We start from the raw sequence: 17,860 nt of genomic DNA, 5'->3' as shown, positions 1-17,860 counted from the left end.
ACGGTGCTCACTCTTGACTTGTGTCCTTCCAACAACGTCCAAGCTTCACTTCCGTACGTTAGAGTTGGTATCACAATTCTGTCATGTAGTAACTTTTTCACTTCCATGCTCACTTCCCTGTTTCTTATCACTGCTTTCAAAGAACCAGCAACCTTTCTTCCCTGCTGTACCCTTTCAAGCACTTCACCCTCCAAACCTCCATCCTTACTCATCACACTACCCAAGTACTTAAACGTACTCACATTTTCCAATTCCTCACCATCCAACCTCGCTGTACATTCACTGACTTCACCTCTCTCAAAGACCATCACTTTACTCTTCCCTACATTCACTTTCAGATTCCGTTTCTTACACATTCTCCCAAACTCATCCACCAAGCCTTGCAGCTCCCCTTCATCTTCACTCAACAACACAGTATCATCTGCAAACAACAGGACAGGGAGTTTCCAAACACTACCCTCTCTCACCAGGGCCACTCCAACATCTACTAACCTACCTTGTACCTCTTTTATTACCCCATCCATGTACAGATTGAACAACCATGGAGACATGACACATCCCTGTTTCAACCCAACTTTCAAAGAGAAAAATTCACTTAGTTCACCATCCACATGCACTGCAGCCTTCGCACCATCGTACATACTCTTCACAGCATTCAACAACTTCCCATCTACTCCATATATTCTTAACACTTTCCACAGTCCTTGTCTATCCACCCTGTCATATGCTTTCTCCAAATCCATGAAAGCCGCATACAACTTCTTTCCCTTCTCTGGAAACTTTTCCACTAAAGATCTAAGAATGAATATCTGATCTACACGACCTCTTCCCTTCCTAAAGCCTCCCTGTTCTTCTCCAACTAATTTCTCTGTTCCTTCTCTAACTCTGTCAATAAGTATCCTACCATACACTTTTCCTATTATACTAAGAAGGCAAATGCCCCTATGATTACCACACACTTCTTTTTCCCCTTTTCCTTTGTACAAGGGAATAATTATACCTGACTTCCAATCCTCCAGGACTCTACCTTCCTCCCAGGCCAATCTGCACATCTTCCAGATCCATTCTACTACTATCTCTCCCCCATGCTTCAGCATTTCACCACACACTCCATCAATTCCTGGGGCTTTCCCCGATTTAACTTTCTTCATTACTTCCACAACTTCTATCCTACTGATTTCTTCCTGTCTTCTCACCACCCTCCTTCTCCCAGCCATTCCCCAGCCACTTATACTCGCATTACTTCCATCCTCTATGTTCAACAATTCCTTAAAGTGTTCTCTCTATCTGCTCACTTTTTCTCCCTTCACTAGTAATCTACCATTTTTATCTTTCACTCCCCTGCTAACTTCACTTCCACCCTGTCTTACTCTTTTCACTTCTTTCCAGAACATTTTCTTACAGTCCCTCCACTTTACACTCAAATTCCTTCCAAATTCCTCATCCACTCTCTTCTTACTCTCTCTTACTAATCTTTTCACCTCTCTCTTTCTTTCTACATATAACTCTCTCTTCCACCTCTCAACTTCTTCCACACCCCTATTTCTCATCCATTCATTGTATGCTTTCTTCTTTTGTGCCACAGCCTGTCTCACCTCTTCAGTCCACCACGCTGTTCCTTGCACCCCCCTCCGTCTTCTCCTCCTTCCACACACCACATCACATGCTGCACATATTTCTTCTGTAAATATCCTACACACACCTTCCACGTCTCCCATCTGCTCCAATTCATATTTGCCCAATCGTTCCTCCACTTCTCTCTTATACTCTGCATTTTTCTCATTCTCTTATAACCTTTCCACTTTCCTTGCAACTACTCCTTTCTCTCGTCTTTCCCTTCTTCTATTCCTCCATCTTACTTGAATTCTAATTCTGGCCACCACCAAGTAGTGGTCAGAAAGTCCACTCCCCCAACGTCTATAAACTCTTGCATCCAATACACACCTTCGCATCCTTTCATCCACACACACATAATCAATCATTGCCTTCCTTTCATCCAAAAGGCGTAATGTGATTAGCGGCGTTCCCCAGGGCTCAGTACTTGGACCAATATATACTTTATATTATCTACATAAATCACATAGATGAAGGTCTAAATTGTAAAATATCCAATTTTGCAGATGATAATAAAATAGCAAAGAAGTGATCTCAGTGTTAGAGTGGCAGCAGTTTCGAAATGACCTTAATACTTTGGGAAGCTGGGTCAAGAAATGGCAAATGAAAAAAAAAAAAAAGCAAGGTACTTCATATTCAAAATAATAACGTCCAAGCGAATTACGAAATGAACAATATCGAGTTATCAAGTACAGATAATGAAAAAGACCTTGATGTAATAATGACCTAAAACCGAGTAAGCAGTGCACTGAAGCGATAAAAACTGCAAACAATTTGATGCATTTATTTGGAAGAATTTTCAAGTTTTAATCGGAAAAAGTCGTCGTTGTATTGTACAACTTGTTAGTGTGCCCCCATCTAGAGTATTGTGTGCATTTTTGGTCTCAGTACTATAGAAAGGACATAGAAATATTAGAGAAAATACAGCAAGAACCATAAAAATGATACCACAACTGAAAAATAAACCTTATGAGGAAAGCCATCAAGAACTTTAGGTATTTAGCCTAAAGAAATACAGGTTAAGAGGTGACCTTATTGAAGTTTTCAAAATCATGAAGGGATATGACAACTTGGACATAAATATTTTCAAATATACAGAGCAAATCAAACCTATTAATGGCTGCAAAATAATCGGAAAGCGTTTGCATTCAAATGAAGCAAAATACTTCTTCAACAGAGATGCTAATATGTGGAACAGATTACCCTTAGATACCGTGAACAGTTATCTCAATTAAGACATTTAAAAACAAAATTGACAAGTTCTTGAACGAGAATCCTCAGCTGACTCTGCTTATGTCTGAATAACACACTTTTACAAGTTATACGTGAGTTCATTCCCTTCCTGTCTACAAGACACCCTGAAAACTTAATGTACCCATACATAGTGTCACATCACATAATAATATATTTATTATTTTATTAAATGCAAATAAAGTTGCATTAGCACAGACTAGGATTGCATAGATAGAGTTAATGGTCACTACTCGAACTTTCGAACTGTGATGGGCTGTGGATCACTGGGGGCCCGTTGTCATGAGTTGGTGTGATCATATATCTAAATAAACTCGTGACATTAAACTTTGGTGGGAAACCGCGAATTCTAGTGGAATCCCAGTATGTATCACTCAGTCAACCGCCACGTATTCACCCAATCGGGTGTGTTTTCAGAACAATTTTTCACTGTTTCATGAGTGATCGTCTTTGTGCGCGACATTAGCACCTCCACTGAGTGATTTGTTATGGGAGTGTTTCGCTCATTCTAGCTGTTAGCAAGTGCTGCTCAACACTCGCCTCTCTCTCACGATTTGAACTCAGTCATGATTAGCGTGCCGTGGGACTAGGTCGTTGGCCCACCTTGGAGCAGCGTGTGTCCAGCAAGTTCCTGATCCCCACCTAGCGTGAATCGGCGAGAGGCTTAGCGTGTGCAGCGTCCTTCCTCAGCAACGACGCCCAGTCATCTGCTTAGTCCACTCTCTGACCAGTATTTCTTTTCGTTTTCCTTGGTTTAAGAGTTTAGCTTTTGAGTGAGTGAGTGAGAGTGATCTTATTTTTTAATTCATAATGAAACGTGTAACGTAAATTTGTTTCATTGTAATCAATAAATTAACAGTTCTTTTTCTTGAGCTTTATGTAATGTAAACTCGTGTTTTATTTTGCCACAAGCTTATTTCACTTATAGCTCCTAGTTTGCATAAACACTTTGCATTATTCATAACTAGTACTTAGGCCAGTCCTTTGTAACTTAAATCCATTGTGCAACCAGGAGTTAATGCATCAGCAAGAACCTGCTTATCATTCATAGCATTAGTTATTGATTGTCAGGGGTGGAGTCACTTTCTCCAATATCGCATACTCTTAAAAACCCTGTGACATTTGGCGACCTCGCCAGGATATTAACTCCTAGCTCTAAAGCTATTGACGAGATAATACTCACTCATACTTAGGTATTTATCATTAAAGTCTATATGCACTATCTTACTGGTGATTATTAATTCATTTTTATTAATTTACGTAATAGTTTTCACAGTCAGTTGTTTGTTTAATATTCTTTCTTTGCCAGTTTAATTAGATAAAACTGGTCACCACTAACCTGTGCCTATATTCTTTATTCTTGATTATTGGCATCTTTCTTTGCAAATAGCTGTCAGTATTTAGTCCTTAGTTCACTCAGACCGAGTTAGCATCATGTCTACCAGCGTCTATGTACAGGAAGCTAAACATATGGGGCTTACAGACCCCGAGAAAATAAAGGACTATGTCCTCTCTCGGTTTAATTACGAGCAGCAACGCGAGAATGATGCTCATGAAGAGCGTCGAATTCAGCGTGAGGAACGCGAAAAAGAGCGCGAACACGAGCGAAAACAACACAAACTCGAGTTAGAACAACGAGAGAGAGAACAAGAACACGAACGTGCTGAGCGAGAAGCACGCAAAAAACATGAATTTGAAATGTTGAAGTTCAAGTGAGATTCCTTAGCTTCAAACACATCTGGTGCAGCTGGCTCAAGCTCCACGAGCGCTATCCCTGCACATATTATGGTGACCCCACACATCAAGCTTCCTCCATACAAGGAAGGCGAGTGAATCGAGCCATACATAGCTCGTTTTGAAGACATGGTTCAACTTTACCAGCTGGATGATGCAGCTAAGTGGCTTCAGTTTCTTAGTCTGTTTGAGGGCACTGCCCTCAATATACTCCACAGAATTCGTGGAGACAATCTCACGTATGAGATGATGAAGGCCGCACTTGTCAAAGCGTATGGTCTCACAGTTGACGACGCCAAGAGTCAGCTCATGAGGGCGCGTTTACAGGAAAAAGAGACTGCCGTTCAGTTTCTTGACCGACTTACTGCTTACTTAGATGAGTGGATGAAGAAAGATGAAACTCCTTCCACGCGTGAGGGGATAATTGACCTTATGCTGCGCACGCAGCTAGAAAAGTCGTGGCCTACTGAACTTATGGCTCAGCTTAAGATCTGCCAGGTAAGAGATGCCAACCAAATGGTGAAGAAGGCTGATGCATTCTTCATTGCATATGGGTATCAAACTCACAAGCAGCATACCTGGAACAGGAAAGCTGATAAATCTGGGAAACCGTCTCAGACTGAACCCGAGCAACAAGGTCATTCTCAGAATAATGGCCAAGGTCCAAAACCAGAGAGGAAGGACCAGGGGCAAAACACTCAGAAGCATGAGTGGAAGAGGTACAACAGGTACCCTAACAAGCAGCAGTATCAGCCACGCAATCGACTGAAGGGACAAACCTTTTCAGCACCAGCCCCAGTGTATCGGAGGCAGGAGGCGAATGCAGCCTTCATTCCTCAGCAGCAGCACGGTGGTGTTGTCCCTCGCAGTTTGGGTACTTCCCCACGGTTCACTAGTCCCACAGCGACAGTGAACCCCCCTCCACAGATGGCCAATGCTCCATCTCCCCAGGCAGTGAGTACAACCCCTCAAGCATCTAGTTCTCAAGGCACCATGTTTGCCACATCACATATTCAGCAGCCTAATCAGTGGCTACCTGCTTCCTCCACAGGCCCTCCCACAGGTGACAGTGCCTTCCTTGTTCAGCCAGGGTTTGTGGGAGCCATTCCTGTGAAGGTCCTGAGAGACAATGGTTCCTCAGGTTGCTCTGTCAGGCAGAGTCTAGTTCGGCCTGAGGAGTACACAGGTCAACAGATCCAAGCTAACCTTATTGATGGATCAGTGAGATTGTTCCCTGAGGCATGTATCCAGGTGGCATCTCCATTTTAAACTAGTATGACAGTTGCAGTTGTCATGCCAGAACCTGTATTTGACCTTATCATAGGCAATATTCCCGGTGCCAAGCATAGTTGCACCAAAGATGACGCTACTCAGACTTTGGCTGCAGTCCTACCTGTATCGAGTATTTTAAACCTCAGGTGAGCGATTTCTCTATGAATTTTCGATGTTTCTCGCCAAAAGCGAAGGTTTGAGCCAAAAAAATTTTTTCCTAAAATGGTCGGGATTGGGGCGAGTCAGTGGTGGAAAAGTGGTCGGGATGGGTGAAAAATGTATTATAATATATGAAATCACCAAACAGTAGAGGGAATCTAATGAATTATAAGTGAATTTGCTAGATAATAATGAAGGCTATTCTGCACATTCACAGTGAGGTATTTACTGTATAATAATAATAATAATAATAATAATAATTATTATTATTATTATTATTATGAGTATTATTATTATTATTATTACTACTACTACTACTACTATTATTATTATAACAACAACAACAAAATTGAAATAAGAATAAGAATTATAATGAGTAACTTATATAGGCTACATAGGTTTTTGAATTACGGTTAGAGTGAGGGGTCAAGTGAGTGAGGGAGTCAAGTAAGTGCAGGGTCAAGTGAGTGAAGGGGTTGGGGTCAAGTGAGTGAGGGGTCAAGCGGGTGAGGGGTCAAGTGAGTGAGGGGTCAAGTGAGTGAAGGGGTCGGGTGAGTGTAAGGGTGGAGTGAAGGGGTGAAGTGAGTGATGGGTCAAGTTAGTGAGGGGTCAGGTGAGTGAGGGGTCAGGTGAGTGAGGGGTCAGGTGAGTGAAGAGGTCAAGTCAGTGAGGGGTCATGTGATTTGATCTGATTAATTTATTACTCCTGAAGGAGACAAACCTAGTACAGTGACATGCAGCTATATGTTGGGTGTGTACAGGGGAACTCGTGCCACACAGTACACGCTGTCTAGCTATAAAGAATTAACACCCACCAAAGTATGGATGACACATGAGAATAACATCTAGGTTATCATCTTCCAACAAATGTTTACAAGCGTCCACTAATATGAGTCCGTGTGGTATTATATCAGAAACAAGTGGACATTGCAGGCAATAATTGTCATGGGTGTTGGCATTGGGTGCATCACACAGCTTACAGGAGGAGAAATGAGGTGCGTTGCCCGCCCCAGCCACCTGCCACACAGGTCAGTAGCCCAGTCTGAGGCGGGCACACACCACGTTATGTCGACGAACCATAAGACCACTACGACGATATCTATGGGGACGAGAGAGAAAATGGCCATAATTGTGGATGGATGCACTGTGAGCCCTCTCAGCATTTCTATGGTGGAGAATAGGGGAGTGGGCTGCTCTGTGTACTATCTGCTTGTAGCAAATGGGGGAGGCATTAGTATCATCCACAGCGGGTGGATCTAGTCCACAGGCAGTCCTAGCAAGGAGGTCAGCAGTGTTGTTGGCTGTGAGACCAATAATAGAGGGAATCCACAGAAAGTGCACCACCAGTGAATGATCGCAAGCAGTGCCCAATTAATGGAGTATCTGCATAATGAGATGTTGATATGCAGGCCTGGGAAAGGAGAGGGCATGGAGGGCCTGCTGTGAGTCACAGATGATCAAGCTGCTGTTGTTCGTTCATATTAATAAAGTAACTGCATCCAGGAGTCCATGTAGCTCACAACACAAAGAACTCGACGAGGTTGGCAGTCGACGGCCCAACCAGCCTCCTTGAGGTGGGTCCAGACTTGGGAAAAATACAGCACAGCCAGCATTGCCACCCTCCGGCAGGGAGCCATCAGTGCAGATATGGTGGGCTGAAGGGAGGGAAGGTGCCGGCCTGGCGATGGTCTCCAAACCTAGCTGTTTCTGAAGCTGAGGCAGGTCAGTCTTGGAGGCCGGAGTGTATGAGATAGCAGGCACATGGGTCTGCCAAGGTGGAACACCATAGTCCACCTCCTCAGCAAGCATGGGTACATTCAAGTTTAGCCATCGGACGTTTGAACAAACAGTATTAACTAGTGTGCAGCCACCACTGAGAAGCAGAGGCATTGGTGCAGTGGGATCAAGGGAAGTCCAAATGATGTGAGAGTAGAGGGGAGGAAGGTGAGGATAATGCAGGCACTTAATGCTGAAGTATGGAACCACGGAGTATATTCTCTAACAAGTGGTGGAAGGTTGAGTTCAAGTTGCATGTTGACAATTCTGGTTGAGCCAGGGGAGCCCAAGATGAGTCTCATTACTGCATTTTGGAACTTCTCAAGAGGTTGTAAGGCTGTTCTGGAAAGTTGACAAAGAGCAGGGGAGAGATAATCAGCAACTGATCAACTGAATGCTATGTATATGGTTTTGCTACAGGAACAGACACCCCGACAGCATAATTAGTGAGCCACTTGAGAGGTTTTAGGTGTTGCTGTAGCCGGGTCAGCAGATCCTTAACAATCGGATGCACGCATTGTCTTGCAGGAATGGAGGGAGAAATCCATACAGGCGCCCCCAGATAAAGGTACTGTGTGCACAGAGGGATACCACAATCCCCAACAGAGAATACAGGCAGCAATCTTGCTGGACGGGAAGTGAAGATTCTACTCTTTTCTGGAGAGATAATGAGTTTGCATTTGGAAAGCGACTCGTGAAACAAGTGAAGGAAAGGTTGCAGATCTGCAGGGGAATTTGAATGAATCCAAACGTAATCAGCATAGCAAGAAATCGTGGTTCCAGGGATGTCAGGAACGAGGATGAGTAGACGATGTATGCAGATATTAAACAAAACAGAACTATAGTCATCCTAATTTATGAAGGCAGTTTGGGTGGGGCCAGCTAAGCCCTCACACCAATAGCTCTGTTGCCACATCACCGCCGCCACACACGTGTAATTACGTCTGCTCACCTCTCTCTCTCTCTCTCTCTCTCTCTCTCTCTCTCCTATTTTAAGTTAGTAATCACTTATAAATGTATTTTAAATACTCTGTATAGATGTAATTTAAAAAAACTATAGTATAGTATAAATCCCACAAGACTTGGCAGCGTTGCTTTTGTGACGTTGTCAAGTGGAGTGACACGGGCGATAGTCTTGTGTGTGTGTCTCATACTCAGTCAGTCTCCCGCCATGGAAGGGTGCCCATCAAAATTCAAAACAAGAGAAAAAAATAAAGAAAAAAATAGAAATAGTTAATATAAATATAAATATGAGAGAGAGAGAGAGAGAGAGAGAGAGAGAGATGGGGGGGGGAAGGAGGAAGGGAAAGGGAAAGATGCACGTGTGTGGCGCGGCGATGTGGCAACAGAGCTAGTGGTGTGAGGTTTTAGGAGGCCCCACCCAAATAGAAAGCCTATAAGGACACCACCTTGTGGAGCACCAAGCTCGAAATCCTTAGTAGTGCTGTATGTGCCCTTAAAAAGAACACAAGAGGACCTATTAGACAGGTAACCACGTATCCATCGCAGCAGGTTTCCCTTAACTACAAAATCCACTAGCTGATTGATGATGTCTGTTGGCAACATCAAATGCACTCTTTAAATCAATGAAGGCCACTACACTGGCGGGGGATAGGAGGGTGTATAGCTCCATGAGGCAGTGATGTGTCTCTTGCTGTGGTAAAAAGCCATATAGTCAGGGCGAAAGCTTGTCCTGCAACCTAAACAAGAGTCTGGTAAGGAGGATGCATTCCAGTACTTTACTGAAGCAGGAGGTGAGGGAAACAGGTCGGAATTTATCAATGCCAGGTTTAGGAATAGGCATGATTGTACTGCAGGTCCAGGCTCGTGGCATGTATCCCAGACGGATGCAAAGGTTGGACAGCTGGAGAAGTGGATTACCATGAACTTTCAGGAAGACACGGAGGACAGAAAAAGTGATGCCTTCATCACCTGGAGCCATTACCCTATCCCTGGCGAGGGCCCGTTGCGGTTCATCGTCAGTTATAGCCACACCATTATAATCGTCTGTCCTCAGTAAAGCGGTGGTGAGACGGAGTGCATGAAAGTTATTCTGGGTGGAGGGCATGTCCTGTATGTGTGCGGGAAGGGCACAAGCCCGTGACTATGAAGTTCAGGCATCTACAAGATCCTGTGTATACTGTGTTGGACTGTGGTGGGGGACACTAAGGGGCTTCTTCTTGACAACTTTGTTGATAAGGTGCCACATGGAAACAACAGTCATTTGATGGTTGATGCTATCAGTAAGTTTATGTCACGAATCGGTATAAATGCAGTGCTGGAGAGCAACTAGATCATCCCTCAACAATCGATACCAATGGAGACTCATGGGGAAAGGTCGTCTTTGAAAGGCAAAACCGCCTTCCACTGCCTTCCTCTCTGCCTAAGCGATGCTATTATCCAGAGTCCAGGTGTGGGCATCATGATGGTGCGTAATGTGTGGCCTGCTGACATAATGTGTGTAGAAGTCATGTGTGGAGCTGACAAGTGATGAATACAACTTCTCAGGACAATGAAAGTTGAACGTGGGAAGAAGGTTGATCATACAGGAGATGTGTGTAGGGCAGTACTTGGGTGGGTTTGCAATGCGAGTGCATCTGTGTACAGGAGAAGGTGTAGCAGGGAGGGAATAATGAAGGCTGAGGGCAATGTGATCAGAGAAGAGTGCAGAGATAGATGAACACCTGACCTGGAACGCCACGAGGCCAGATGTAAGGAAGTGATCTAATGTGTCTCCTCGAGAGTGTGTGGCCTCACCGGTGTCCCAGCAGGTGAGCTGATTACGATGAATAGACTCAAGAAGTTTAGTCCCGTTACGGTTAACAGTGGCAGAAAGGTCCCCCAAAGCAGGGTGTCGGGTATTATAATCCCTCATGTATATCATGCCATGGATGGTGAGACCTGGGAAAGCAGCTGTATTCAACCTGCCTGGCGCAGAGTACACGTTGCACAACTGAATTGTGCCACTCCCAGTGGTGTCCTCAAGAAGCTGAAAGGTTGTCTCGTCGTCTACAGAGCTTTGGAGGAAACGGTGCTGGATGGAGGAGTGGACATACCTGACAAGTGCATTCCTAACTTGATGGACGTAAGAAACATACCCACTGAGAGTGGGTGTCTCTACCCCAAGTAGTGCATGTCCAACAAAGGATTCCCGAATGAAAATGATATCTGGGTGGTGACTGTATATATATCCTTTGGGTGCAGTAAGTTTAGACCAGTTAGTAACACCACAGGCATTCCAAGAGATGACATGAAGTTATGCCATGTTACCGAACTTTTCCATGACTTTTGCGAGGGCCAGATGAGGAAGGGGTGGTGGCATGAGAAGTGCTATGTGGCATGCCACGAGGGGAAGACTCCCTGGGGGGAGCATTCAGTCGTCCAATGGGAGTGACAATGGAGTCCAGCTTCTCCGTAAGGGTGGTGACAGTCGTAATGATGACTTGTGATTCAACCAGTGAATTTAATGTTGTCTCAAGCGTGGCTTGTTTGGTAACTGAGATATCAATACAGGCTTCTGTTGCATCAAAACGTGCCGTAAGTGAGCTAATCCGAGTCCTGAGAGTGGCAACAGCATTGCGATGTTCAGTGACTGCAGCTGAGTCCAAACCGACAGTGGAGGCAGAGGGAGCGGCAGCTTGGAATGGTGGTGGTGGTGACTCTAGTGGAGCCCCACCCTTAGCAATGGGGGCAAAGTTAGCCCGGTGTCTAGTGCAGCCATGCCAAACGTTAACCCCTTCTTGATGACATCGGGGACATTTCCAGTGCAAGGTATCTGGAGGTGGTGGGCTGGGTTGCATCGAGGCTGTATTAGAAACAGGTGGACGGGGTCGGTGAGGACACGTCCGAGAGTCATGTTGGCCAGAGCACCATGCACACCGTTCTGGGGCAGAGCAATACCGGCAGATGTGACCAATGCCCCAGCATCGAAAGCACCACGGTTGCTCGTCCTTCATCTTGCAAAACTCACATGATGGAAGGCAGGGAAGGAAGCTGAAGGTGACAATTGGTGGTGGCAGGTGAGGAAGACTCCAGGTGACTACCAGCCAGTTGATAGGAGTGCCATTCTGGTGGAAACATCGGGCTGAGTAGATACCTGGCATCTCCTTGGCCAAGTTAGGATCAATGCAGACTGGATAACGTGTAAGGAGGTAAGTAGGAAATTTGTGGGGCCTCTCAGGTGAGTCTTGAATTTCCAAAGAAAGGGATAGGAACTCTCCTTTAGTTACACTATCTACAATGTCCCTGCGACATCTGGAGAAGTAGACAGAACGAGAAGTGATTGCAGACATCTTGACCTCCGCTTGGGTGAGGTCAAGGTGAAAAGCACGGTTGACTTCAGACAACCATTAAAGTTTCATGTCCACAGTTGGGTTGTCTTTGAATAAAAGTTTGATGTAGTCAGCCTTGGGCACGAATGCCATAGGCATAGAGGCAGGAAACTTGGGGGGATTGAACAAGCTGCGGGAGATGAGGAGTGTTGGATCTAAGGGTGGTTGCCCTCTGTAGAGGATCAGAAGTCTTCTGCCGCTTGGACTATTTGGTAGCAGGGGATGAAGGCTCACTGTTGCTGTCCGAGGTGTTATGCATGGGGCGCTTGGCAGAGGAAGATGCCTGGCCGACGAGGTGAGGTGTAGCAGGTACAAATAGCTGGTTCCGTAGCTACTTCCCCAGCTAGCGAGACATTGCTACTTCTTTGTGGTAGCTGTAGCCAGTTACTCTGAGTCATTTTGTCTTCGTCACTCAGTGCCAGGTCAGCTTCAAGGTCCTCGAGGGTGGCAGGGCCTGAGTATTCCATGCTGCACACCTAGGCAGGTAGCAGGGTGAGCAGGACGTCAGCTTCACCAGCACGACAGAACAGACCAATGGTAGCAGGGGAAATGGAGTGACTCGTCCATGACGTCACACAGGTCATACTATGCATGCACAGAAACGAGAAAACCCGACCAGGGGGGCCCCGTCTGCCGTACTGAATTTCCCCCCCCAAACTACAGACTAAGTCGAAACACCAGAAAAACTTAACCAACGGTGAAGTAAGCACTAGACCTTTATGTTGTCTACAGAAGGATGTCGGAAGGCAAGAAGCAGCGGAGAAAACAGGAATATGAGCCGCACACAGCAATGATTTGTTTATGTCCGGCCCTCTGGTGGCGAAATCCCCAGGGGTCAGGTGAGTGAGGGGTCAAGTGAGTGAAGAGGTCAGGTGAGTAAAGGAGTCAGGTGAATGAGAGGTCAATTGAGGGGTCAGGTGAGTGAGGTGTCAAGTGAGTGAAGGGTTCAGGTGAGTGAGGGTTCAGGTGAGTGAGGGGTCAAGTGAGTGAAGGGGTCAGGTGAGTGAGGGGTCAAGTGAGGGTCAAGTGAGTGAAGGAGTCAGGTGAGTGAGGGGTCAAGTGAATGAGGCGCCAAGTGAGTGAGGGGTCAGGTGAATGAGGGGTCAAGTGAGTGAAGGGGTCAGGTGAATAAAGGGGTCAGGTGAATGAGAGGTCAATTGAGGGGTCAGGTGAGTGAGGTGTCAAGTGAGTGAAGGGGTCAAGTGAGTCAGGGGTCAAGTGAGTCAGGGTTCAAGTAAGGGTCAAGTGAGAGAAGGAGTCAGGTGAGTGACGGGTCAAGTGAGTGAGGCGCCAATTGAGTGAAGGGGTCAGGTGAGTGAAGGGGTCATGTGAGTGAAGGAGTCAGGTGAGTGAGGGGTCAAATGAGTGAGGGGTCAAGTGAATAAGGGGTCATGTGAGTGAAGGGGTCAAGTGAGTGAGGTCAAGAGAGTAAGGGGTCAAATGAATAAGGGGCTGTGAAGGGTTAATGAGTGAGGAGTCAAGTAAGTGAGGGGTTCAGTGAGTGAGGGAACAAGTGAGTGGGGAGTCAAGTGAGGGGTCAGATAAGGGGACCATAGATGGGTATGATAAGGAATGCAAAAAAACGACAGAGAGAGAAAACAGGGGAAAGGATGAGAAAGAGAGCGGAGGGGAGAGGAGAGGAGACGAGGGAAGAGAAGAGTGTAAAGAATAGAAATGGAAAGGAGAAGAGAGGAGAAGGGGCGAGAAAACTGGGGAGGGAAGGAGGGAAAAAGAGAGGAGATGAGAGGAGAAGGGAGGAGAGTGAAGAAAGAGAATTGGAGAGATAATAATATGAGGGAGAGGAGAGTGGGGGACGAGGCAGCTTATACTGAAGAGGGGGAGAGAGGAAGAGGGGAGAGGACGAAATGGCAGATGAGGAGGGTAAAGGAGAGAAAGAAGAGTGAAGATGAAGAGAAAAGGAAAGGAAGGAAAGTAGAAGGGACGAGAGGAAGAGGAAAGAGAAGGCGAAAAGGAAAAGAGAGATGAGAACGTCGGAGAGGAGAGGAGAGGAGTGGAGAGGACGGAAGAGGAGAGGAGAGGAGAGGAGAGGAGGAGAGAAGAAGAACGGAGGTAGAGGAGGGGAAGAAGGGGGGAGGGGGAAGGATGTTTCTGGTTCTCTGCTCCCCCCCCCACTTAATTTCCGGCTCAAATGGAACTCTACCTCTGGTGCTTCTCTCTCTCTCTCTCTCTCTCTCTCTCTCTCTCTCTCTCTCTCTCAGCGCCGAGTCAGGGCCCGGAATGGGAAATTGGAGAGTCTGAATGCGTGGAAGTTGACACCAAATATTTTTCGCGTACCAGTTATTTTGCCTCTTAGTTCCTCCCCATCTCTCTCTCTCTCTCTCTCTCTGCAGACTTCCCTCCCTTCTCCTCCCTTTATCTGTTTACCTACCTATCATTCTGTATCTATCTATCTTTCTATCTATCCTCGTCCACTCCATGAAGCGATCCCTTTGTGTTGCGGGGAAGGATCAGTCAGCGTTGTCAATGTCTATCCTACATCATTTATTCATTTCCTACTCCCAGTATCACACCCAGGCCCACATCAGGACCCAAAAGTCTGCCCACACCGAGAGAGAGAGAGAGAGAGAGAGAGAGAGAGAGAGAGAGAGAGAGAGAGAGAGAGAGAGAGAGAGAGAGAGAGAGAGAGAGAGAGAGAGAGAGAGAGAGAGAGAGAGAGAGAGAGAGAGAGAGAGAGAGAGAGAGTTACAAATGGAGTGAGTGTGAGTGGGAAAGTCATTAAACCTCCCTCCTTCCTCACACACAAATCCACATCACAACCCCATATAACTGTTAAATAACGCAATCACTTTCACTCCTTATAATAAGTGATGCCGGAACTCTGATGCAATAACGTAAATACTGTATATAAAGGGAAGTATTTATGTCATTTTGATATTCGTAATGCAATATATACTTACTGTTCATTCCTTTTTTTATGATGTCTCTCAATTAATTAATACTGTATTGATAAGTTTTGTCAGGTTATGTTGTGTTAGGTTCATTTGTAAATGCTCACGTTTTAGTTTGCTAGCAGAGGGAGTGAAGGCGGCGAAGGCAAGAAGAAGCAACACACTGGCCACTCTCTCGTTCCAGCTCCACCTCAGGTTCAATCTCAAGGTCCACCTCCATCTCCGCCAAGATGAACTTTGACTGCCAGGAACAGGACGTCCAATGCCATATTTTTTGGATGGCCAGCTTTCTTCTTGCACAATCAGTTTGGTGGGTAAAGTTTGGCTCACATCCGCATCACTAACCTCCTCACATCTGGTCTTCTTTGTGCCTTTTGCTCTTCTCCGAAACGTTTGAGGACAGGTTAGCGAGAGAGACGAGGAAGTAAGGAAATCAGATGTGGGTGGAGGGGTGGTAGGGTAGGTGGAGGCAGTGAGTGTTGTGGTACAGGGTATGTTATCTGTCTGGGGGAGAGAATTTGGGAGTGTCTGGGGATCGGCATTGTAGGAGGCATGGTTTAGGACATGATTTTGAGCCAGGGAAATGTAGTCTAGGACTGTATGGATACTAGCAGGGTGAGAATGAACTAAGAACTGTGGCTTCAACAGGGGAGGTCAAACAGGCATGATTCTTGAACACTAGAAGAGGGATTGTTTGTGAAGTTGAACTGTGTTTGGGTTGAGGAGTCTGGGGAGAAGCATGTTGCGAGAGACTGCATGTTTGTGATTGGGTTGGGAGAAACAACACAAGCAAGAGGCAGTGAGAGAATGTACAGTATGAATGTGAGGCCGGATGATGAGAAATAGCAAAGTCCTGCGGTTCTGGTAGGGTGCGTGTTTGTAGGGTTGGCCTGAGAGTTGATATGGGTTGCAGTTGTGGGTGGTAGTGAGTGTGGAAGCATCATGGAGTGTGTCTGAGTCTGATGGAGCCGGTTGGGGAAGATGAGAGTGTGTCCTGGAATGAAAAATGTGAGGTTGGGAAGGGGACAGGAACGTCGGAGCCTGATGAGGGACTATCTTTTTGTAATTCTGGGTGTCTGAGTTGAACGAGGGGTATGTCTGGTGAATGCAAAATTCTAATAGTTCGATCTGAGGAATAGCCTGGCCTCCTTCCGGTGCACATGATCACATAGAACGCACGAGCACAATGGGTCCCTGCTGAGCACTGTGGCAGCAGGGTGGGCTACGATGGTGGTGGTGGTGGTAGAATCCTTGGCACTATTACCATTCTAGCAGTTACCCTCTTGGCAGCACAGTGGGACCCTGCCCATCACTGTGGCAGCAGGGTGGGTTATGGTGGTAGTGATGGTACTATCCTTTGCACTGTTACCATGCTGGCAGGTCTACCCCGGCAGGCGGCGTGATATGAAACTTCAGGTTTCTGCAAGGGGCGTGTGGGTACTAGGTCCAACGCTAATGTTCTCTCCGATACTCAAACCCTCATCGTTTATCTTATTAACCTGGCAAGCATCATGCACGTCACACTTCCATAGTTTACCATGACTTTTCTCTGCTCCTTAATGATAAATGCCTTGTTTTTGTACTTTACATTTGACAGCTCACATATCTGTACATTTAGTCAGTATTTGTGTCTCAGAGGTTTACAGAAAAAAAAAACGCATAATCAATCCTCATTTTAAAATGTTGCAAACGAGTGTAAAAGGGGAAATAGTATGGGAGTGAAAGATAGGAATTATAGATTTTTGGTGGAGAAGAGAGAGAAATTGAGGAGATGGAAGGAGCACTTTGAGGATTTGTTGAATGTAGAGAGTGAGAGCAGTGCGAGTATAAGTGGTTGGGGAATGGCTGGGAGAAGAAGAGATGAGAGGAGGGAGGAAGAGATCAGTAGAGCGGAAGTAGTTGAAGCAATGAAGATCAAGTTGGGAAAGGCCCCAGGAATTGATGGAGTGTGTGGTGAAATGCTGAGGTATGGGGGTGAGATTGTTGTGGAATGGATATGGAAGTTGTGTAGATTGGCTTGGGAAGAGGGAAGGCTTCCAGAGGGCTGGAAATCAGGTATAATTGTTCCTTTATACAAAGGAAAAGGGGAGAGAGAAGTATGTGGTAACCATAGGGGTATTTGCCTTCTTAGTGTGACTGGTAAAATATATGGTAGAATGCTCATTGATAGGGTTAGGCATATGACAGAGGAGCTAGTTGGAGAAGAACAAGGGGGATATAGGAAGGGAAAAGGGTGTGTAGATCAGATATTTGTTCTAAGATGTTTAGTGGAGAAGTATCTAGAGAAGGGAAAGAAAGTGTATGCTGCCTTCATGGACTTGGAGAAAGCTTATGACAGAATAGATAGGCAAGGTATGTGGAAGGTATTAAGAATATATGGAGTGGAGGGGAAATTGTTGAGTGCTGTGAAGAGTATGTACGAAGGAGCTAGGGCTACGGTGCGAGTGGATGGTGAGCTGAGTGAGTTCTTTGATCTCAATGTGGGACTGAAACAGGGTTGTGTGATGTCTCCATGGCTGTTTAATATATAAATGGATGGGGTTGTAAAGGATGTGCAAGGTAGGACAGTGGATCTGGGGGTGTCTCTAATGAATGAGGGTGAGATTTGGAAGATTCTGGTGTTGCTGTTTACTGATGATACAGTATTGTTAAGTGAAGATGAATGGAAGTTGCAAGGTTTGGTGAATGAATTTGGGATAGTGTGTAGGAGGAGGAAGTTGAAAGTTAATGTAAACAAAAGTAAAGTTATGGTGTTTGAGAGGAATGAAGTCACAATGTACAGTGAGGTTGGATGGTAAGGATATGAAGAATGTG

The sequence above is a fragment of the Coenobita brevimanus genome, chromosome 81 (assembly GCF_032717465.1).
Source record: "Coenobita brevimanus isolate Jiangsu-jjx chromosome 81, ASM3271746v2, whole genome shotgun sequence".
Classification (NCBI taxonomy): Eukaryota; Metazoa; Arthropoda; class Malacostraca; order Decapoda; family Coenobitidae; genus Coenobita; species Coenobita brevimanus.
This window is presented reverse-complemented; position numbering follows the sequence as displayed.